The sequence below is a fragment of the Numida meleagris genome, chromosome 1 (assembly GCF_002078875.1).
Source record: "Numida meleagris isolate 19003 breed g44 Domestic line chromosome 1, NumMel1.0, whole genome shotgun sequence".
Classification (NCBI taxonomy): domain Eukaryota; kingdom Metazoa; phylum Chordata; class Aves; order Galliformes; family Numididae; genus Numida; species Numida meleagris.
Window position 1 is genome coordinate 92519412 of NC_034409.1, and position 25510 is coordinate 92544921.

The 25510-nt window shown below is 35.4% G+C and overlaps 1 long non-coding RNA gene across 1 annotated transcript in view; it reads right to left on the minus strand.

Annotated features, from left to right (window-relative positions):
* The window catches only part of LOC110401625, a 61694-nt gene that overhangs the window by 2835 nt on the left and 33349 nt on the right, over positions 1–25510 (minus strand). The window contains exons 2-3 of the long non-coding RNA XR_002440473.1: positions 16794–16862; positions 102–210 (exon numbers count right to left, since the gene is read on the minus strand). This is a non-coding gene — a long non-coding RNA (uncharacterized LOC110401625). The remainder of the gene's footprint in view (positions 1–101; positions 211–16793; positions 16863–25510) is intronic.

The window sequence follows — 25510 nt, forward strand, 5'->3', positions numbered from 1 at the left end:
TACAGATTTATAATTGAATTGGCAGCCTGTAAACAGTGTCTTGGCTTACTGATCTAAAGTATAAATAGTCAGTGTGTAAGGATCCTAGAGCAGTTGCGTACCTATGTACATGCACTTCAACTTGGATGTTGAATAGTGTTCTTATTTCTTGTATCATTAACCATCTCATGGTTCAACTTGGTGCAAAACCTTCTTGTGTGAATTATTTCCCTGTAACAGAGGATAAACATATCCTGTGACTGCTAAACCAAATATAGACTTGTTTAGTTATACCAGTTGCTTCAAATGCAGTAAGCTTCTGTGTTATATTTTTTTTCTTCTCAGTCCTTTCACCCTCATAGGCAAATTCAGATTTGTTTTTCAATAAATACTTAACAGAAAATAGATCCTACACGCACATATTCAAAGATAAGAAAGCAAAGCATATTTTTATGACAGTGGAGTTTTCCTTAGTGAAAGAGATCTCTAATGGATAAATGAATAAATGGTATTCCTAAGTCATGCATTGGTGAATGTGATTACTGTAAATCAAAAGTGCAAACACACATTTGCAATGTAAGTTTATACAATAAACCTTTCGTTTGATTTTTTCAAAGCAAATCTCTGTCACCCTTTTTAGGATACAGTCTTTTGAAATGTGTATTGGTCATTATTCATTGTTGAGTAGTTAGAATGTCATCTCGGAGTGAATGAATAGCAAAATTCAACCAATTGATCATTTCTTTTTAAAAATAAAAAGAGTAAGGAAGCTTTCTATTTATTGTGTAAAGTCTTTTTGATCAATATAAGATATTCAGAAAGATTTCTGCTTTGTTTAAAAAAAAATTGGTAAAATATGGGCTTATGAAATTGGATAATCCTTTTGTTTATTTCAAGAAAACAATTGTCAATACAATAACTTTCTGCCAAATTTTTTTTATTCTTCGTAGTGATAAATCTTTGTCTATTTTTAATAGTTCTAAGTGAAAACATAGTAAATTTGATTTGCCTTTTTTCTTTTTTTCAAAACCAATGCACTTCATATATAAAGCTATTAATGATAATTATATTCAGCTATTTTTCTCACATATAAGATAATTCTGAAATAATAATCACGCAAGTGCAGAGTCATGCTTTGACCAAAAGAAGAAATTCAGCTTTGATTACACAATGCTCTTTTAATTAAAAAAAGTATGCATCTTCTTTTTAGTATTGACTTTCATTTGTTATTTCATCTGAGAGACTTTTGTATGGAAATTAGATTTCCCCTTCTAGTTGAACAAATGCTAATAAAAGCATTCTCTAATCACTCGCTGAAGTTTTAACTGAAGTCACTTTGATTATTTTTGCATCCCAAGTGACATTTTTCCCTAGAAGCATCCCAGAATACAAGGTTACTGGAGTGAATATTTCCAAACGAAGCTAATAACAAATGTTTGTGAAAACTGTGTTTATGTTTTTCTTCAGCAGCAATCATTGAAAAGGATGATTAGTCAGGGAATGCATGTACTGCAGAGGTACACCTCAAATGAACACATCCAATTTCATTTTGATATCAGTTAATTCCAGTGGCCACCTTCTATCCAAACTAAGACACATAATGATTTTAAGAGGAAAAACAGGAACGTGTGAACTGTTCTATATTTGCTGTGAAATACTGCTGTCCTTCAGTGTTCAAATCATATACAAAATAGACATTCATCGTTATGTATTCCATTGAAACTGAACTTCAAATTGCTTTATTGAAAAGGGAAAACCAAATGGAAATGAAAAAGAAAAGCTTTGTTATGAGTTGGGACCAAATACAATAAAAAGTATGCTAAATAATGATATTTGGAGGATATAAATAATATTTTTTTCTGTGTGAGTTTTTAATGCTTGCTTTGTACACATAATGTGCTTTGGGTGCTGTGACAGGAGATGGATGGGGAAAGAAAATGTTTCAGGTGGCCATGTGTTAGATATCTATTTTAAACTAAGAAGATACAGTACTCCATTATATCAATTTTGGCAATTTATAATATATAGTTACTTGTCTTTAGAAACAAGATGTTTCTAAAATGGAAAGATTCTACTATTTGGTGAAAACCTATAAACTTGCATATGTTTTGAAATGGGCACCTATGCTCTTGGTTATAAAAGATTTTCTCAATGTAAGTGGAGGCATGTATTGGGAGTTAGTTTTCATTACTGTCTTTCCTTCTCTGTGAGTTGAAATGCATTGGCCTCTCCCCTCCACTCCCCTGGACTGGTACACAGAGAGCATCAGGCTCGGGCTGACAATGCAAGTGCTCAAATGTCTGTACTACAAGAAGACAAGCTCTTTGACATGTGCACAGCGAGCTGACAAGAGCTTGGCTATATCCCCTGCTGTGGTCCCAAACTCAGTCAAAGCCCATGTCTGATCACATCTCTGCAGCCTATCAGTTGTAGATGTCAGGTGATCTAAATTTAAACTCAAACATAAAATGTAACTTAGACACAGAACCTGACTTAGAGGCTACTAATGTACTAGCAAAATTTACAGCTCTGGGACTAACAGTCCCCTGAAATGCCTAAGAATTCCCAATAAAGGGATTTTTTTAAAGCCATCCCACAATTTGCAATATTATTACAGATGTCTTATGCAATAGTGAGAGAGGAAATACTTTTCTGCCCTAAATTTTTCCTGAAAAAAAAAGTTTTTAATGTGTCTCGTTCAAAAATGAAACCAGAGACCACATATTTTTATCTCAAAGTAAAGGCTCCACAGCTGTGGTGCAAGCAGACCAGTTGTATAGGTATGCCATACTGCATAGAGTAGAGCTGCTGGGATGGTGACAAAGCATCCCAGCTTCTCCTTCCCACTTTCCCAAACCTGGACTTGCACTGTGCCACCAGTTTTATCAGGCTGTGCCTTGAAGGGCCAGCACAGGGTTTGGGAAATAGGTCTCAATTCCTTTCCCTGACTGAAGAGAGTCCAATTTACATTTCCCAGTGTAGTTAAACTGACCTGGGTCAGAGATGCTCTTGTTTCTTCCTTCTGTAGCTGTTTCACTTTTCATGGAGTACTTAACCTTTCAGTGAACCAGTGACTTAGAAAGAGCAAGAGCACAAGTGGGTGCAGGAATAAGAATGAAGACGGTGCTGTTACCTTATGTTTGTGATCTGATTTGAGAAATGTTTTTTAGTCCGAAGAATGACTGTTAACATTTCCCAAAAAGGTAGATTGCCGTAATTCCCAAATGATGGAAGATTACTAGAAATATCCTAATTGTTAAAGATGTCTTAGCTGCAGTAGGAAAGGCAACTGAATAAATTCCGTAATCTGAGCAAAGTAGAATTTTACTGGGCTAAGCAATATATTCAACTTTAGCTTTTAAACTAGGTTAAAAGAAAAAAAAATGCTTAATGTGATAAATGAGCCAATTCTTGGAATATTTAAATATTTAAAAGTTTGACCTGTAAATTTAGAAGTGAGTGATTTTTCCTCTTGATTAACTAGTTACTTCCTAGGTACTTGATAGATATTAGGAAAGGAGTAATGTTGCAGTTGTTACTGCTGTGAAATGGGATCTAAAACTTTTTTGTTAAATATGTCACTGAGATGTCATACATTTTCCTCTACTTATGCAAGCCAACTAACTGAGGATTAGAACTTAAATAAGTATTAAGTCATCTGAGAAGTATTTCTGAAGGGTACAGACAACTTTCTGCTGCCTGGTGTTCTTCTTTCTCAGACTATTTCAAAACGCAGTAGGATCATTTAGAGGTTGAACTTCAAACTCTTTCTCGTGCAGATTATGTAATTCTCAATTTTATGTGCAATTCTGATGCTGAACTCTGGGAAAACATTCTTCCAAAGCCAAGTGAAGCCACTACCAACAACTCAAGTGCTTTTCATGAATGAACATTTAATGATCAAACCCAATGGAATTATTCCTATGAAAAAAAAAAGGAGTTAAGTACCTGTTAATAACACTGTATAGTGAGGACTTCATCCTCCTTCCTATTCAAGGAAATGCTATTCATACCTATTGTTCTGTGGGGAAAAAAATATTCTCCTATGATGATCTGACACTCTTTTGAACTGTCTTATACCTTTTGGATATTTTAAGTGTTTTGCAACTTGCCTATTGTTCTGCTTCTTAAATTCTTCCCAGCTGGGGACAAGTAATTGTTTTAAATCAGAAACTTCTTTTGTTTAGTTTTAATTTGTGCCAGTAGTTGTGTAAAGTGACTGTGAATATTGTGTTAATTGTGCAGGGGAGTGATTTGTTTGATTGCAATATTAAATGTTATTTTCCCTGCAATAGCTGTTAGGCTCCTTGTCTAGTATGCCAAATGGAAATGCTGGGTCTCTTTTTTAGCATCTCAGCTATGATGGTCCCCCTGCATGGTTTTTAGAGGTACTGTAAAATAGAGCGGATACAGTAATACCTAAAATTATGCCTACAGAATGTCAAATTAATTTTATACTTCGAATTACTGCTATTTATTGCCAGTGCATAGTCATTCCAACATCAGTTCTTCATTCTACCATAAAAGAATGCCTCAATATAGCTCTAAACACCTATACAAATGAAATCATAAATGTGTTTCTTTTTTAATTATCCATTTATGTATCTTTTCAGTGTTTCCTTTTTAGCTTCTCACTTTCTCACTAGTTTACATGTTTCATAACCTCTCCAGTGTCTTTACCTTATTTGTTCAAGTTTGCCCCTAAACAAAAGGATGGGATATTTTTACAAACTGTGTATTTCAAATCCCTCAATGACAGTGTTTTCATTATTATATATTCTCCTTACTGATGAGGCATTCGCAATCATAACAAATTAAATGAGTGGTGTACAATATACAGATACTTGTTTGCTCTTTGACTAGTTACAGAGAAACAGCTTGTACTAGAAAAACAAAATATGTAACTTTGAACAACTGCAATATTGCCAAGCTGGAGTTGCTACAGTTTACTGAATTTTGTTCCTGCTGCTGAATGCTGTAGCATTGCACTCAAAGATTTTCACTCAGCTACCATTATATTTCCTAGTTGGCATCTGTGGAGAAGTTCTTTAAAAAAAAACTGCTTTGAAATAATGTTCTATATTTTATAATCCATTTAAATTAATAATGCATACCTTGTCATTTTAGAAAAGGTTAGGCGAAATTCCTCTTTTATGTGTTTTTGAGCAATTAGAAGTATATTATATAATACATATTTTTAATCTGAGACTACAAATCAACATTACAAAACATTTTCCATCATCCTAATCAGTACCCTCAGAAATTCCAAGAAAGCAGTTTCCATATCATAGCAGTTAGCCTTTGTGTGTAGTCAGCAGGTAGCTTGTAGCCAATTGCCCCTTTCTCATTTTTTTTCCTTCCTACTGCTTTCTTTGTTCTTATCTCCTGAGATTGATCCCCATCTTTTTGCCATTCACTCCCTGACTGGAATTCTGACTGATTTTCATACAACTGTAAAAATGAGGAATGGTGTCATCTCCTCTGTCTTTGTGCTGCTTATGTTTTAATTGAAGAAGTTTAATTCTTGATATTTATAATTTTTTCTGTGTCTGCAGTTCTAGCCTTCACATCCACAATGATGAGATTTCTAAGATGAGGTGAGTGAAATTATTATACACTGTTTCTGCAGACAAGGAACCAAAAATAGAACATATGAAAGGCAGATATCCGTCTCATAAAAGTTCTTGCTCTTCAGGTTGTTCTGGAAACCAGATCACTGGCTCCTGCTGTGCAGGTAAACAGGGTCAACAAACACATTCATGATGGAGAAAGATTAAGACAAATTCTGCACTTCAGAAGCATAAAGCAACAAAATTATTTTGAAAATGCACAGAGCAGATTCGTGGCAAATATTAAGCTGACATGAAGTAACATATTAAGCAGACAATAAAGACCAAGGTTTCAAACAAATAAGTTTTAAAAAGAAAACAAGCAAAAAACTGCAAGACTGCAAAAATGAACTGCAGGAAAAATAAATTTGGATAGAGTAGGCAAGGGATGAGAGAGAGACCATAGAGAGCGGTAAAGGTAATTCTGGTGCTAAACTGGATTTTTTTCTGTTTAGATACGTAGCTTGTCTTCTGACTTAGAAAAGTAACCCACTACACTCACTGCTAAACACCAGTAAGTTTCCTCTTGTTCCTCTCTTCACCATCATATTTGTCTCTTTTTTTTCCTGTTAAATTCTGAAAGATGTCTCCAGTTCATCAGCTTTTTTTTGCTGACATTATTTGTGTGGGTTTTTTTTTTTTTACGATGGGAATCTGAAAAATGTGGCTATTTCTGAAAATATCACTGTGAGGTGAGAGGGGGTCATAGCCAGCTGTCTTGATTAGATATAACAAGACTAGTGTTGTGTTTGACATCACAAATTCCAAAATAAATGTGAAAATATGGTTAGTTTGACATTGTTTATTGTGTTTGTTGTTGTTGTTTTGTTTTTCCTCAGTTCACATTGCCTGTGGCATCATATCCCTTTCTCCTAACAAAGGAATTAAGACAGGTAACACTGAACTTCCCAAATAAGCTGCTTGTCAAGTGACTGTCTCCACTAACACAGTACACAAGCAAACACATGCTATGGAATTGGCATCCAAATAGCCAGACAAGCTGTCCCTATTGACAATTGCTCCTGTCTCAGCATATGTATTGTCTTCTTGGATTATCCCATCTGCAGCTGCTTCAGCTCTGATGCCATGTCATCATTTTTCTTGCTCCAACGGTTTCTCTTCGACAGCTAAACTCCATCCTTCATATACTGCATCTCAATGTCTTTGCTGGAACAAACCCTTCAGCTGCCTATGGTTCTTCCTCTACTAAAGCAATGTAAGCAATATCTTCCAGAGATGCCAGACTGTTGTAGCATATAATTGTAATTATTTTTTCAAAGCTCACTTTCAAAAAATGCACATGAAACAGCAATATAATGATGCTCTTCAATACAGAATAGTAGGGAATGCAGATAAATTAACTGATTCTTAAGAACCTTTAAATATAGCCTGGGTCAGTATGCTTGAACATTTGGTCTTTGAAAAACAATATGTGAATCAGGAACACACTAAGGATTTAGAAAGGTAAGAATAGCAATGGTAATACCCTTAAAAATACTTTAGTAAAATCATAGCAGAATAGAATATTCCAGCATCCAGATCAACTGCTACACTTGCAATTTATGTGGAAAATTGTCTTTCTTTTGATTCAGATTTCTCTGTAAAACTGTCCTGGTTTCAGCTGGAATGTAATTATTTTCTTCATAGTGTTTGATATGATGCTATGTTTTGTCTTTATGAGAAAAAACAATGTTTTTTCATAACACAACGATGTTGTGTTAAACCACAGCAAAAACTCATCACTTCTTTATGCTGCTAGGGCCAGTACATGAAGTAGAGGATTTCCCAGAATGACTGGATGCGTGTAGACTCTTGTCTACAAACAGTGCAAGTCTGAAGTACGCTGCCCTCCAGCCATGCTGTCATACAGTTTTTCATAGGTGAAATTCTTCTCAAAATCAGAAGTAATTTTAATATTTCTGGGTTTTAATGTTTTTTTTTTTTTTGGTTTTTTTTTCAAGTTAACAGTAAATAGTATTATGGGCTATATCCAAGAGATTTGATCACCCAGTTCTTGATGGTTTCGGGGTTCATGTACGTATGTCCGAAGCTGAGCTGTAGCTGAAGTTTTCAAAGTGCTAACTACACACCTGACTGCGTGTCCTGATACATTTTTAATGTTAACATTCCCCAATTATCAAAACAAAGTTTTCCCTCATCTCCTTCCTTTCTGAAGTATTCTGAAGACATACTTAATGAATCATGCAGTATACAACATAAGCTTCTTTTATTCTTTTACATAACGTGAGGAAATGTGTACACAGGCCTATCTCTGACTTCTCTGGCACGCTGACTTTGGATGGGAAGCATCTTTGCAGGACATGTTCCCACCATCAAGCCACTTTGATTGTTTTTAGTAAAATAAAGACTCTAGTTTCTTACAGAATGAAGACTTGCTGGTTATGGTGCTAGAAACAAAACATATCTTGACTACTATCTTACCTGCAGACAAAGCAAATACTTTATGAAATGCTAGGAAAAAATTCAAAGATTATGCCTTTGAAATTCTACTCAGAAGGATTTCTGTGTTGCATTGAATGGATTACATTATGAAAGCTTCCGGTCTCGGGAAGGGGGGGGGGGGGGGGCTTAAATTCCTAACTTGTTGAATGAAACATCAGAGGATAACAGAGGGAACAATTGGTGGGCACACTAAGCTCAAAGGATTATAGTAAAAAGGGTTACATCTGTCTGGCAGCCAGTCACTAGTGAGGTTCCACAGGGCTCTGTTTTAGGGCCAGTTCTATGCAATGTTGTCATCAATTACATGGATATAAGACTTGAAGATAGGATAAGTAATTTTGTAGACAACACTAAACTGGAAGGAGCTGCTGATTCACTTAAGGACAGAGAAGTCTTGCAGAGAGTTCTTGACAAGTGTTATATAATAATACATGTTAAGTATGGTAGCTACGTACCTTATTGAGATGCATATATGGCTTTTCAACTTTATTTCTTTATCCGAAATAATAGCAAGCCAAATTCTGTATTTGATTTTGCATATCTAAGTGTAAAAGTAAGCTGATAGGACTAGAACCTGATTCCACAAATAAACTTTTTCCTATTTAAAAAAATAAATGATGATGTACTTAGTTCTAAAGGTTGATTTCCAGTATTAAAAAGCAAGCCCTCCTATGTACCAAAGCTAAGAAAATTAGGTACACATGGATATTTCAAAGACTTTCAGGGCTGAGTCTTTTTCCTCTCTGCATGAAAGCCTATGTTCATATTTATTTTGTATGATTCCATTCCTTGCTCGTTTCCCCTCAGCTCATGGTTTGTTCAGAGTACTAGCTGACTGTTCTCATTCCTCTAACTTGTGAGTGTGTTTCTATTTTGCTGTACTAAAATCATCTGCAGTGATACATGATGTTCTGAGATGTAGAATGTATGTCTGGTCTTCCATTTTTATTTCATGTAGTGCGCTGTTTCCACTACAGTATGTCAGTGATCATTGCAATTGTCTGCTTACCTGGAAGTCTCTTAAAAGTGATATATGACTTCTTAGGAGAGTTATCATTTTGGAGGGAATTTTAAATCTGCCAACAAATTGAAGTACTATTGCAATAACTTCTCAGCTATTCAAATAAAGAAACCTCATTAAAATGATTAGAGGAAGTAAAATGACAGATTTCCAGGTGTTCTATGCAGGAGACAAACATCTGTTCCAGAAAAAATTGTAAAATCAGAAATCTTAGAAATCTAGGCTGACTTGGGCTTTTACCAGATATGTTTTTTTTTTAAGATCAGTAACAAATACACATTTTCACTACAGGCTCCTGAAACCATTTTCATCTTCAGGCAGCATAGTACAAGGATAGTATGAAGTACTGTGATGTTTTATTCCTGATCAAAATATTGTGGGTTTCAAATTGACATTTTTTTACATCCTTTGAATAAAATAGATAAACAGATAAATGGACAGATGGTTCATACATTTTTTTCTCTCTGAGTTGCAACCGTAATCCCAAAACAGCAAGGTCCCCAACCTGACTGCCCACTGAGTAGTTCTACTGACTTCAACATGTTTACTTTAACCTACTTATGTGTGTATTTGAGACTAGGTTTAACTCATTAAATAGCTGGCCTAATTTATTAAAAAAAAACAACTGTGCTCTGTGAATTTTTCAGCAATATGTGTATATATATTTTGCTTCCTTGCCAGGTATGTATTAATGTATTATGTATTAATGTATTTTAGTGAGAGCTACTGGTGATAGGTGGACAGTTGGACTGGATGATCTTGTAGGTCCTTTCCAACCTTGGTGATTCTATGATTCTATGATTCTGATGTAACTAACACTGATAAATCTGAGTGGTTTCTATTTTCACAGATCTCAAAGTTCAGGTTCTTCAATTATACTTAACTGAAGCTTAACTTGTACATGAAATAACTTTATATCATTCAGTAAATATGTCTTCAAATTGAATGGTCCTTAGAAAATGTTTTTTACTTTGTAGATTCAGGTGTTTGTCTTTCTGAAGCATTATCAAGGGAGAACAAGAAATGCTCTTGTTCTGTGGCATGTGAATGTGCAAGTAAAAATTAAGTATATGCATCTTTATAGTGAGCAAAGTTTGGTATATTTGAAATTGCTAAAAATTTCCATAGCTTTAAAATTTTAGCCATTAAAACTGGCAAAGAAGAGGCAAAAATGCTTTGGTTATTTTATGTTTTATGTAGACATTATGCCGCTGAGAAAATCCTTGCACGGATTTAATTAATGCTCTATAATTAAAATACATAAATACATGACAAACTTTTGACCCACTGTTATAAAAGTAATTGTATTTCTTAATTTTTACATGTGTCCATTCAAATTCGTAACAAAGGTCACAATGTTGCACTGCCAGACCTGAACAGATTCACACAACTGATTCCTTTGTCTTTCTGGAAACAAACAAACAGACAAATAAATTCATTGCAACAGTTACTTACCTGAGTGGCTGTTGCTTTATTAATTCCATAGGAATCCAACTTTTGAACACAAGATTCTTAACAAAACAGCAGAAGACCACATATATGTGTTGACTTAGCACATAAGTTCACAAAGCCCAACTTAAAATGCCTGCCTATCAGTTTGGATCCAAATTGGTAACACAGCAGTGAATAAGTTGATCTGAGATGATCAGATTTTCTCTTTTATTGGAAATATCCTGAAAACAAAAACGTGATAGTAGCTTTACAAAAAGAGACATCTCACTTTTAAATTCCTTACACCTTTTAAAAAATTGTGCTGTTTTTTTTTTGTTGTTGTTTTACATAGATTCATAAAAATTGATATTATAGGTCAACATGCTACTTTCTAAAAAAAAAAAAAGAAACAAAAAGGCAATTTCATCACGATCAAAATGCTACATTTTTATAAATATTAAGCACATTTGTCTGAACACTTCATTTCAACAAAACAGTATTTCATAGAGAAAAAAAAAATGTTCCAGAAAGAAAGAAAAGTCATAGCTGAAAAGATTGAAAACAAATTTATAGTTTTTAAGTGGGATGTGAGAGAGCTTAAAAAAAAAAAAAAGATGTAGCAGCATGCTGAACATTTGGAGGCAGAAAGAGAAATACTCAAGAAATAGATTCAATATATTATGTACTCCCAGTGTTTTCTTCATTAATTTTCAATCTCAAAAATTCTGCCTGGAGCATTGCAGCTCCTGCCACGCAGAGCAGCAGTTCAGTCTCTTAGGCTATGTTTGTGCTACTCTTGTAGCAGAATTTTTGTGAGCCCTAGTGTCTATTATCATGTAGGTAGTGAGGGAATTGAGAGATTAGGATTTGCCTGTGTCATGGAACACTAATATGAGAAAATAGATGAACCTACAGATTTGAATTTATTTTTAAATCTTACTGGCATGAAACTCCCCCTCCTTACATCTTATAATTTCACCCTCATTTGAGTTTATTATGGTGACTGAATTACCCAATTTTCTAAAATTAAGAATTGTCTAATAAAGCAGGCACAAAAGGAATGCAATTTTCTAATTCTTCATCTTTTCTGATTCCATAAAAATCTTATCTGTTCTTCACTCTAAAAGGGAAACCCACAGAAAGGATCTGAGTCATCATTTCTGGCCTTACATTGAAGAGATTTTTAGTGCAAACACAGGTACAAATGGGACCACTTGAATGACTGAGGAAACACCAGAACACTGGAAGAAAGGTTATGGGAACTGAAAACATCTTTGTCAGCAGGTTATCAAGACCTGGCACGTTTCCATGCAGCTTCTCAATACCTCTGGGATTAGCAGGATAGCCTGTTCAAAAGACTCCAGCCATCAGGAGGCAGCGATAAGAAGGTGAGAACATGACTGAAGCTTTATGACACCCGGATAAGAAGTAAAACAGTGAGCAGATGACAACGACTCATAGAAGTGGGATGCGCAAGAGAGGTGAAACTTCCTAATCACTGTCAGCTCTGAGTAGAAAAGACATTCAAAGCCAGAAATGATTATCAACCTCAGGAGGCACGTAAAAATACAGTAGCCACTGTCTCTCCTCTGAAGCTTAGCTGCCGTGATCAGTTGGACATATGTTCTCTGGTGTGAGAGACTGTGAGTAAAAGCAGTTTTCTTTTAAAACAAAACTACCTTCAGTTCCAGAGAGTTGCAGCTGGAGCTTTGCTGTGCTGTATCTACAGCATTGTCTTACTCGATTGTGAGATGTTGAAGGCCAAAGTTAGAATCCTCAACAACCTCTTTGTTCTGACCCCGAAGCATGTAAAATGCCTGGATGCCTCCATTTAAGACATTGTAAAGCCTACTTCTGCCTGGCACAGAGGTCTGAGTCCACTCAAGTCTGAGTAGCTCCATGCTGAGATACTAATGCCTAAATCCAATGAGAACAGGCACTTTAAGCATCTCTTTGCTCATGGAGAAAAACTGCAAAAAAAAGCCTCCAGAGCTGAAAGAAGAGATAGAAGTTACCTTTACATTTTTAATAAAATAACAGAGCAGTTAAAGCAGTGACTTTAATGGTAAGGGAAGGAACTTACAAGTATTGCATTCAGTATTCTACTCTGACAATCATGTACTAAGTTTGAATTGTTGCTGTTGTTGACAAAATTAGCACATAAAGAGAAAGAAGAAAAAAGCAAATATGCATGAATTCATCTGGTATGGTAGAGCCTTGAAGTTCTCCCGAGATTCAGTAATAGTATTTGTATTATATTCATAGGTTACTTAGTATAAAATCCACAAATGGCACTAGAGCAGAGAATGAAAATCAGGTGTCAATTTCCTGGTGAATTTATTTCCCATAGATTTTCTAGCTCAAAGATACACTCTATCCATTTAGCAAAATCATCAGCAGGAGAACGTGTCTTTTCTACGAAGTCTGGAATGGCAGAATTGGTAAGGCTTTTGCAAGTTGGAAATAGTGGGTTGAGACGACTCAATCAAGGCAGAAAAATGAAACCACATTTTGCATATTAAAGTTGAGTGTTGTGAAAAAGTCAATTAAGAAGGAGACCTAAAGAAACATTATTTCTTTAGGCAGATTTTAACTGATAACAAAGTCCTTTTCTGGGTTATGGAATAAAGGCTTGGCAGCCTTTCTCTTAGCAAGAGGCTCAGAATGATGAAATCTTAATGCTTGAGAGAAACAACACTTAACTTTCACTTTTCACAGGGTTAACTTAAAATGCCAGCTCAGGGTGCTGGCATTACTGCCTGGACTAGAACCATGAAATCCATAATTGGAATACAGTTCTTAGTACGTGAATGCACTTAAGAACTCATTATTCAGCAGATCAGTCTGCATACATTCAGTTGCAGCTGCTCATTCTTAAGACAAAAGTGATTTCAAGGCTTTTTGTTGCTGTTTTTTTTTTTCCTTGCTGCTCCTTTCTTCCAGGACAGTGCCAAAACTGAGTTCTGTCCCAGCTTGCATAGCGTATAGTGTTACTGGTCACATTCTTCTGGGCAGCCTCATTCGAGGTGACCTTAACTGAAGGGAAGCTGATCCCACTCCCTAGAGACTTTTCTTTCATGCGAAGACCGAAGTCAGTCTTGTTTCAGATTCTGAATAGCAAAATTTGCAGGATTTGATTGAAAAGCAGCTTTAGCTTTATTAATGGTATTTTTTCACAGATCTAATTTACTTCCCAGTGCTTTTCACATTGAATGCTGAAAAACAAAATGATTTTTTAATGAAGGAAAGTTTCAAATGAAGAATTTACTTAAAAGACACCTCTAAACAAGCTGCCAAAACCTCTAAGCGTGTTTAATCCCTACCCCTTCTTCACCTAGACAAACAAGACCTCAAATGAGGGTTCCAACTCATCCCTTTCTAGGCTTTGAATGAATTTGATCTACAGCAATCAATAATCCAATTTACATCTCAGCCAATACCTTTTATGTCTACAGCTTTCCATCAGGTCTGTATTTATTTTAGCCCTTTCTCTTCTGAGATTTGTTCCTGCCACTCTGTTGGCCCAGAGAGACCAACAGGCTGCCACGGGGGAAAGTGGGACCCTACTGCTCAGCAGGGTTTGTGCTCCAGCTGGTGGGTTGGATTGGAAAAGAAGCCCTACAAACCACCTGGTGCTGGTTCTGCTCAGCAGATTTTGTAGATCTGTTTACACTGCTCAGCTGTAATTGACAGTTCTGTCATCCTTTCTTCACCATCTTTGGGTGTATTGTTATAGTTGAATACGTACTATAGATTGGGAAGAATCCTTGCTCATCACAGCTGTCTTTTTTCCTCTTCTTCAGTTCTTCTTGTTCCTTTTTCCTGCACTCTTAGTAATGTAAGTCATGCTGCTTATATTGCATATGCATTGACAGATTTCTTGACTGACATGCAAATTGATTCAGAGGAATAGAAAAAGAACATTTTTGTTCCTGACACTTCTTTATTTTTATCTTTGCATGCCATCTTTGACAGGCTCTAAAATCTTATTCATATTAAAAAAGTAACTTTAAATAAAGAGCAATTTGTTACACCAGAAGTGTGTTACTATTGCATCTTGCTATACAATTTGCTCAAGCCTATGCTAAGAAAAGCTTCTCAGAATGATTTGACTCTGACACTAAACCAGATGTCTGCAGTTCCAGTAAATATGTCCTTTTTTTTTATTTTAATCTACTTGAGGAGGATATTTTAATGACCATGGATATTTCCATCCAGTGCCCTTTACTATACTCCTACAGGATTACAAAGGCAGAGCCCTGAGAAATATCTGCAGTTTATAAAACTGAATAGGATTGTCTCAGAAAGGGCCGTTACTTAGCGCAGAAAACTCATTCCCAATAACTAAAAGAAGTGGCACGCAGACATATTGTCACAGTATCAGTAATGATTCAGTGGTTGATACATAAGAATTTTGCATTTTAAACCCTAACTATTGGCTCTCAAATGATTGTTTCAGATTTTAATTTTTTTTTAGTCCTACTCATGTTCTGGTAGTCTAACATTCTTCATGAAAACAAAGGGTTTATTAATTTTTCCCTTTTTATATTTACTTACACCAGAATTAAAATTACCTCTCTCCTTCTACCTTTCCCAGAACTAAGGCCTTTGGAATAATTCTATGAACTATTAGGAAATAGAAAAACAATTTTATATAGAGAAAACTGCCTTCATCTTTATGTTAGTGATTTTTTTCTTGTAAAAATAATCACAGTTCTGAAGTAGAGCAGTGACCTCAATTTTCCTCTTCCGGTAGAAAAGTGTTGAATTTCCTTTTCTGATTTCCTGTTGGGTCAACCAGTACTACCCACTGACTAACCAATATTGTCCATCCCATGGAGTGAAAGACATTGCAGGGTTTTTGTGTTGTACGTGTAAGTGATTTTCAGGGATGAAAATACTGTCTATTGATTGGAGTGTTACGTCTGTGAGGAAAAGAGAGATCACTGACAGTAAAAGAATACATGAGAACGGGATCCTGGGTACTGAAGAAATGGAAATGTCATTCAGAGAGGAGCTATGGGAAAGAAAAAACTTGGAAGATTAATTCCAGTTCTTTCTTATCATTGCTCTTGCTTTTTCCCCGTTTTCCCAAAAAACATTTTCTTCTAAGAAAGAGTACTTCCTAATACAGAAATATGTCACAGTCATTTTGGCAGGAAGCTTTCTCTTTGTAGTAATATTTTTAGAATAACATGACTTGATGCAAAATACTCTTATTATCTGATTTGTTTTCCTTCTTCTCCTAGCACAGGTTTTTCAGTCCTTTGTGTTTTCTTGGCTAGCATCTCACATTTTGCTAAAAGCTCTGTTAGTCAGCATATATGATGCTCTTACCAGAGAGGAAGACCAATATAAATAGTCTGAAGCATGAGTTTTCATTACAATTGGTATACTGTAAAATTATTTGCACTTCACAGGCTTTGTTGTGTTTGATTTGTGTTCTTGAAAAAAAAAAAAAAAAAAGGGGGAAGAGAAGAGGAGCAGCTTTGGAAAATGCAGCCCTTTTGGAGCCAATAACAAAACCTTCCTGAGCTCATGGAGGTGAAGATCAAGGAGAGTTTTAATGTCCATATGTCAAAAGATGTAAGATATAGCAAAAAAGAAACTGGGCAGAATAGTGGCTGTGGGTAGCAATTAGTCACTGAACAACTATTTTATTAGTGGCTTATATAGCAGGATAAAGTCCTGCAAGCCAGGAATATGAATTTAAACCTCTCTGTTTGCTTACTGATTAATAGGTGCTTTAGAATGATCTCACAGTGACAGTTTCTTGTATGCATAATGAGTGTAAGACTTTTGTGTGCCTTTTACTTCTTAACATTATTTCCATTTTAGAGAAGCTAGGTGGACTGCTTCCTACTGAGTTCTCTCTGATGCTGTTATTGTAATTTCAAGTAAAGCTCCAGATACCACTGCAGTTATGCTAGGCAGGTTAAGAATTACTTGAAGCTAAAGCCAGATAGCAATTCTATAAAGAAAAAGACCAACACAAAGTTTTGGGGTTAAATGTAACTAAGCCTGTGAGCAATGTGTGGATCAGTTAGCTTGTTTGAAAGTTGTTTTGGTTTTCATAAAGCTTAAGTTTATCACAAAACTTCCTCCACCTCAAGATGTTTATTTTTGCGTTATTCGTGTAGAAGTTACTTGCTATGGAGAGATTGTAATTTCTGCCTTGTTCATCTGCCTGACTTCTCCCCTCCTAGCATGAGCCTGTAATTCATTGGTTACCTTATTTCTGAAGTCCATGGGACTGAATATCTTTTAAACACTTTGATAAAGAGTTGTACCTTTCTCTTTCTTGTCACCTGCTGGGTAATTTCTCTTGAGCTTGTTCTTCCTAGGGCATTTTGGAAAGCCTGGGGAGAGAAAAGGTTGCTGTTGTCAGGTGATCATGTTTTTTTCTGAGCTAGATGGACTCAGCAGTCTCTCCTTCACAGGAACTCAGCCCCTGCCCCAGGCCTGGGAGAAGCTTTGAAAAATGAGTATATCACACTTAAAGCAGAGGTAACCATTCAAGCTGCTGTTCTGAACACCGGCTTTGTTTCCCTGCTGAGATCAGCCATGCAACCCAGCCGCCACTGATTTCAATCTGCATAGTGCTGGGACCCAACTTACATCTTCAAGCAAATTGCCAAGCTGATGAGAGGGGTGATCTTACTCTGGAAATCTTTTCATATCTACATTTCTGAAACAAATGCTGATCATTTTCTGCCTTAAATGTGCATTCTGACTGAATCTTTGGAAAAAGAGCACAAACTGTCAGGCCATTTTACAGGCAGAATTTAGCTAGACTGTAGTGAAATATCCTTTTCAATAGTGAAGAGATAATCCTGAGAAAAGGTTCTTGGAAGAGTGGTGTTGGTAGAAAAGCTTACTGGCTCTGGTCGTTTATTTTTCTTTTCCGATACCTAAGTGATACACCCTTGTTTCTCCAAGTCTTGGCAGACATTCTCATTAACACAAAGCCATGTAAAAGGTTTCCTTAACCCTTTCAGATCATGGTTTTGTGATGCTAGGAGTTCTTTAACAGATGAGTTCCTTTCAGATTTCCAGGATATCTTTCTTAATTTTAAATTCTACTCTGCATATCAATTTAATATGCAGAATATGGGAAGAATTATTTCCTTTCAAGAAAAGTTATCAAATACTCTGTCACTGAATTGTGCAAGAAGATTACTGGTAAATCATAATTTTCAGTGCAGCTGATGGAAGAAGTAAATCCATCTAGGCACATCTAAGCAAAGTATTTATGGCTCCCTTAAATAGCCTTTCTAACTCATATTTCCTGTGTAAATCAGTCTTGTTTGTGACCTTGGCAATACATCAGCACTACAAAAATAACTAAATTGCTTTCTGCCAACTCAAGCTGAGGTTCTTTTAACTTATCATTGCTTTCAATTTCTTTACATATCACAGGAAATGTCCTCCCTGATTAAACACAATTTTAACATTACAAAATGTTTAAGGAAAAAATAAATCTAAGTATATAGTTAAGATGATACCTTCGTACTACCAATCTGAATTTTTTACTACTATCTATGAACTTGACCACAACATACTGTAAATATCTTTTGACATGTAATCTCAGAAAGAAGTCTGGCTTCTGGTTATAAATTCCTTTTAAATTCTTTTTAAAACCATTACATTTTGAAAGGTCCTTCTTTCAAGTCAGAATAGATCTCCTGAGGAATTTCCTAGTACATCTCTGGGGATTTTTGTCACCCTGTCACAAGGTCAAAAAAAATAGACCTCTTTTTGTTCCTTACCTCTTTTGAGCCTAACCTAAACTACCTTCTGTTTCTTTTGAAAGTTCATCACACATCCTTTGATACAAGCACTGACCCAAATACATATTGCACCTTGTCTTCTGCCTTGTATTTTCTCTGGCACAGAAACAACTGTCATAATCTTTTAGCCTTTATTGATGTCAATATATATGTTAACAAAAGATCATACTAGGGTCTATTTTCATTTATCAGGACATTGTCCAGTCATGGCACATCATGGCGTGTTGATGACATTGCAAATCTTTAGTGATTCAGAATAGAGTGTTGCTAAAACCAAAACAAAGCAGCTAACAAGGAAAAACAATGCTCAAGTACCCTGGAGTTGTTTGAGTAATTTCTGTGAAAGGAATTCAGATTTAAGAAGGAAATTGGTATCATTACATTCTCATGATTGTAATCTTTTTTCTTTTTTTTTTTTCTTTTTTTTTTTTTCCTGGAATGAATGAATGAATGAGTGAATGAAAATTCCTCCGAACTAGGAATTTTAATTTCACCTGGTTCTGCAAAAAAGCTAAGCATCAAGTATCATCAGAAACTTCTGAAGTGCTCAGCAACAAAGTCCTACAGAAAAACATTGTTTTACCAAAAGCCTGCCCTCTAGTTGAGAAGTTACAATTCCTGTACATTTTGTATACACAAAATCATACCCAAAGCTCCAGCACTAGCCAAAGCCTTTAAAATAATGCAGTTCACATAATCAACTCATTATTAAATCTCAGAAGGTTATAGCCACAGTGAGTAACCAAATCACATTAATGCTGGAATAGCATGAATAATGCAAAAAAAAAAAAAGGGAGTTTACGTGAGGAAAAGCAACCAGTGAAATTGACAGTAAATAGGAAGTTTAAAAGTGTAGTATCAGAAGCTCAAAACTGAAAGCCTAAAGTTCTTGATAGTTATAGGTACATTTACTAAGTTCAGTACTCAGCTTTATAACTGCTATAATGTGTATTTATTTTGTTGGGGAGGAGGATCAGGAGGAGGTTTTAAATGCAAAAAGTGCAACATCTGTAATAACACAGTGTGTCTACACAAACTAAAAGACACCACATGCTCCCTTATAACTGAAAGCTTCCCCAGAGAAGAGAGGAAGGCACCATGTCTCTTCCTGACCACTGAAAGCTCCCAGCCCTTGCCGCTTTTGTGTGCTGAAGAGACACCAGGTGTTTGTTGCCCAAGGGGCTGAGGAAGTGGATATTGTGGTTAGCACACTGAATTGCCTCCAAACCTATGTCTGGACTCATGCCTTGCTTTCCTTCGGCTCCCAAGGTGAACTAAATTATAATCATGGGGAATCTGTGTCTTTTTTTCTGTCTGAAGGTATTAAAAGCAGAAGCTGATTCTGTGGTTACCTGCTTAATTAAAGGTCAGTGCAACTTTATAGCCTTCAGAAATGTGCTGCTGATTTACAGGAAAACATAAAAGTCAGAAGAAAATTGGGTCACGTAATTTAGAGATCATTATTCCCATTCACTTTGAAATAATACTTCCATGTTGGAGCTGAAGTTACATTACTCACTGATTAGTACTTTTAGAAATAGGAGATGGACAACAATTTTTTCATGCCTCAACCTTTGGCTAGACTGAGTTATGGTTACTGTTGTAAACAGAGTATTAAAGAGAGAAGGATGGCAAGAAAATAGAAGCAGAGTTCTGTCAGCAAAATATTCTATTCCAAACAAAAGGGGAAGATTTATGGAGGAAAGAAAAACATTAGACTGATTAATATTCTTTTAAACTCCTGTTTAAAATGAATAATATATTTTTAAAAACAAAACAAAACATAATATTGGCCTTGAGAAAACAAGAAAATGGTTGCAGACAAAAAATAATGGACAAGAGCATACTGGAAGATTTGTATGTGGGTTTTTGAATTCATGAACAAAATTTCTCTAAAAGAAAGGACAAAAGAAGCATGATGGATCTTTCTCCTCCCCCCTCAAATATCATGGACAATCACAGGATATTTCCTTTGCTTTTACCTACAGCAAAGGTATAGTGGGCGCTATAGGGTGGGCATTTGTACTTCTCCGAATCTGATTTGAAACTGAGTCAGAAAAAAAGCACGAGCAAGTTGGCATTAGGATTAAGCTCCCAATTATTTGTAGAATGAGCAGAGACGTTCCTTTCTTTAAAAGTATTCAGTTTCCCTAAATAGGAAGGGAATAGCAGCTAAGGAAGAAGCTGGATTAGATGCTGCTTGTCAGTTTCCAATAGCTAGAAAAGATGAGGAAATATTCCATGATTTTTCCTGAATAGATCACAGAGGATCTAAATTAACAAATCTCAGTCAATTAAACGAGATGCCTGTTATCCAGTATATCTTCTGTTATATCTAAAGAAAGACAAATCTTTGACCAGGAAGATAAGGAATGGTGGTGTCAAGTGAATAACCGATTTTTCCCCAAATTTGTTATTGGTGCTTTCTCCTTCTGTTCTGGAGCAGTGCTACTCAGAGCCAATTTAAGTGGCTTGGACAAACTCCTCACAATGTAAAAGTGATTTTTCTCACATTCTTTTCTCCTCTGCAACTAACTTACTAGGAGGAAAGGATGGAAATGACATGAGAAAATGTGAAGAGAATAAAGATGCTACTGCAACATCCTTGTCTTAGCTACTGTTTCAGGCACTGGTGCTAGCAGAAAAATTTGCAAGCTGCTTTTACTTTCCATTCACAAATGCTATACACTAGAGAGACAATCAAAGGTAGAGCTTCAAGCAATCTGAATGACTCTCATAGTAGAATCCTCTTTGTCTGTATGCATCTATTTATGGGTTTATACCCATGCATATATATTTATTTATTTTCTTATACTTATTTAATGTTGATTTCTGACTGAAACGTTAATTAAGAGTCATGTATCTTTGCAGGTGCTGATTCTTTTGTGGATGCAATTTTAGCTTATTTCTTTCATCCAAATAAAATGCCATCTTATAACCAATGCTGTGAAAAAGTTTCTTGCAGTCATAGAAAAAAATTCCAAAACCCAAAATAATTCTGAATTTCCTGTGCTACTGACACCCACAATCAAATTCATCTCCATTGAATAAAATCATTGTGTATTCAAAGAACATGGAAAACAGAGTCAAGGTATGCACTTCAGAGTTGTGGATATCCGCTCTACATTCATCAGGCCTGATCAAATGTCTTAAATTTTAGCTCTCACAAAAATCTGGAAATATTTCCTCTTTCACAGTGTTAAGAATTAAATGACAACATTTGATACTCCTCTTTTTCCTTAGAGGCTAACAAATTACTATTAAAATAAAAACATTAAAATGAGACAGATAAACTTATTAAACTGAGGAATAACCCAAGACTCAAAACTAGTGCCCAAGAAACTAGAAAAGAGAAATGTTATTTCTGGGGGGTCCCAAGCACAAGGTTTCACTGTCCTGTCTCATGCAGATAACCTATTCAAGTCTTTGCTGCATAACTGGACAAGGTCTACCTCAGGGTTGTGTTTTTTAGCTCACAGGATGCAGCAGCTGTTTTGGTTGCTTTCATTCACTGTATCAGATGATGAGTGAAAAAGCAGAAGAATAAAGACACATCTTTCTGTTTTTGATACAGAAGCTGGAGAGGGTAAGGTCCTCTTTAGAATAACATCACAGCTGCTGTATGCTGTCCCTACCTAGCAGTAGTCAGATGCATACAGGTCTGCAAAAGTGGAAAAGGAGGTTTGATCTTACTGTTTTCAAGCAACGACTTTGAGGGTCTATCTGTATTCACCAACAAAGTCACAAGAATCTGGGAAGTGAAAAGCAGAAAGTAGTTTATTCAAACTCCTGTTGCAGAAAATGGTTTTATATTTTTATATCTTTTCAATGCTAGTATATCTGTACAGGTTGCTTTAAAAACTTTGCTTCAGACTATCTTATCTGAAAACAGTTATGGACCACAGCAGGTCTTCAAATGCATTTTCTCCCTACTCAATAAAATATTGTTATAAACTGAATGAATGAATGAATGAATCAAGCAATCCATCAATCAATGAATAAGTAACTCACAGCAAAATTGTCTTAGAAGGTATACCCTTATATAAACTGTTAAAATCTGAAAGACCACTTTTAGACAATCTCAAATTTCTGCTCCTAAGTTCTAGAAGAGCTTCTGTTAGAAATATTTTTCTTTTTTGAAAAATATTTTATTAGATTCAGGTTTTCATAAAGGAAAATATTTTTGAGGGTTTATTAGTGCTTGCTATAATACTGTATCATCTGTTCCTTTTTTCATTAAAATTAAAGCAGCATATACAGGTGAGGTTTTTTACTACAGTCTGCATATTCCAGTCATATCCATTATTTTTTACATGATGAGACAAACCTCAGAAGATGGAAGCAGAGGGTGAAAACTCCCTAGTATCATCAAATCAAATTGAGATAGCAAAAATAAACATTAGTCCCAATCTTAGAAACTGAATGAATATTCTACTTTCTGATTTCCTTAGAAACCATGAACAAAATAATGTTGATTAAGAAATAACTATGCATATCCAAAAATAATTCTTTGGAGACATGAGTTTACTGGAAATGTGAGACTAACTTGTACTTAATCTTTCATATTAAAATGGGCTTCAACTGAAAATAGTGAATATTCTCTCTCTGGTCTTTGTGTTGAAAAAGTACTCTGAACAACAATAACTCTGTGTCACCTGACACTGAAATCAAGATAATTGCATAGTTTCTTCAGCTCCTCTATAGAACACTCAAAAAGCCTAAAATATCATTAATATAGGATGAAAATCCATACAGGAAATATTATCCAAATTCACTGGCTTATTATTAACATCAAACTCTGGTCAATATAGTTCTCATTTTTTTTTCATATTTTCCATGTATTTATGTTTTCATTATCCAAAAACATTGGATCGTGGCACATGGTAAGCAGCTAGAGTAAAAAAGCTCCTCCTGAAGGAGGAAGAACAAACATAGGGAATATAATATGAAAGTCACTCCAAAAGTAATACCTTCTATTTCTTTCAGTGGAAACTACAACAGATAAAAAGAGCAAAATAACACTACTTGAAAGAGCAAGTTGTCAGATATAAGAAACTTTTTAAACACAGTTACCGCCATTAGCTAGGTGATTTTGTCAGTGATGAACAAGAGCCTGCATGCTGCTCTTGTAAAAATCTGCACCACGCACCGTCTCACAGAGCTCATCTACTGTTTGGTCTCCATAAATGTTCAACAAGCCAATGGGTGACATTTTTTCCACATGGAGGAATTCAATAACACACCTTTGCTTCATACACACTTCCACATCAGACACCATTTTGTCAGACTGCTCCTCTGCTGCCGTCTGTCACACAGGAACAAACTGTGATGGAATATTGGGAGGAAGTTTCAACCTCTACTGCCATACTAACATCAGCCTGACATCATGGACCAACATAATAAAATAGGATGCATTAGTTTCAGAGCAGCCCTCAGATTGCATCAGCTTTAGTTATGCTTCTGGATGAAAAGGATAAGGAAGTGATTGTTTCATTGATTTAGGACTTTGAGCATATTTGTTAGTGGTGAAGTGAAAGTCTAAATTAAATTAATTTTGGTGCAGTGAAAGAGAACTACCACCTTCTAGAATTTCATTCTAACAAAGCTCATTTGCTTTCCCATTTCCCGTCTATCAGTCCACCTCCAAGTACCCATACAATGGTATCTTGTCTGCATTTGGCCAATGCTACTTAGTTTCTCTAATCCAAAGAGTGAGGTCTCTAGATGGTTTCAAGGGAATGATTACCACATGTTTTAACTTAAGTCAGATTTTTCCCTACTCTTCAAGAAGAAAACAAACACACAAAAAGAACAGCCGCTAAGATATATTTTTTTAATTAGCTCTTTGTTCTGTGTGTAACACTTTTATCTCAAATAATTTGCTTTAATAAGTTTCTATGCAATAGAAAATTGGATATTCTAATAGGAACATAGGGCAAGTGACAGAAAAGTCACACAGTTTTTATCTTGCTAAACTGTTTCCTTTGACAGAGGAATAGAATTAAAAAGGCCTGCAATGTTAACACTTTTATGTGCCATTTGAATAGTGAAAAAGGAGAGTCTTATGGGAAGTAAGGTGGGACAATAAAATAGAACTTGTGTGATACTGGTATCATCATAACTCAGCTAAAGCAGAAATGCATAGCAGTCCCTCAAGTATGGAATGCCCTCTTGTTATCTTCCAGAAGGTGACTGACTTATCCTGTAAGAATTATGTTGCACAACCCATCATGTATCTTGATATTCATGACAAAATAAATGTTATGACAAATTTATTTTATGAAAAATACTGTGAAAAATATCACAACAGAAAGGAAAAGTTTTATGATTAATGGTGTTCATAAATGAAAAACTGTTCCTTTTAGAATAACCAAAGATACTCCATATTTTAGATTTTGGTATATTATTTACCTTTATCTTTACAACATTTTTTAAAATGGTATAATCTAAAGGTTAAGTGGCAAAATGTTAGACCACTAACAGGGCAGATATGCCAACAGAGAACTGAAGGAAAGAAAATCTTTTAGTGTTGATGAATAACATAATTTTTGTAGTTTGATACTGCAAAGAGGAAGGAATGTTAGTCTTACAGTGAATCCACAACAGTCTACTGTTGACCTTAAGCTTGGGTCTATAATCTCATTGGAGCAATAGGGGAATTCACAGCCTGATTTACTGTCCTGTCCTGTCTGAAGAATTTGGGAAGACAGAATCACATCAGTTAAAGCACATCTTTTGTATATTTTTTCCTCCTTTGTAAGCCCAAAAGTTGTAGACATATTTTTTAATAATTACAAAGTAGAAAATGGAGATTTACAACCTTCATAGAAGCACAGAATGGCTTAGGTTGGAATATTATCTAGTTAAAGGTCTTAAAGATTATCTAGTTCCTGGTGACTTTAAAAAATGCTATCATCTATTTGACATGGACTATTAAATGTGTTAATTTTCCTGTTTAATGTTACTATATTTTTTCTTATCTTTATTGCATTGATTTTAAAACCTCAGACAATTTATAGCATGGATTTCCAGTTACTTCTCTGTTTATGGCAAGGATCTTTTTCACATTTGGCTTTCTTGGTATTTATAATACTTTCATTAGTATTTCATGGATCTCCCTTTTCACCCTCTCTCAACGTAGAACATTCTTCCTCTTTCCCATACATATTCCTCCCCCCGTGTCTTAGCTACCTAAACTGAAGAGACTTGCTGAGGAG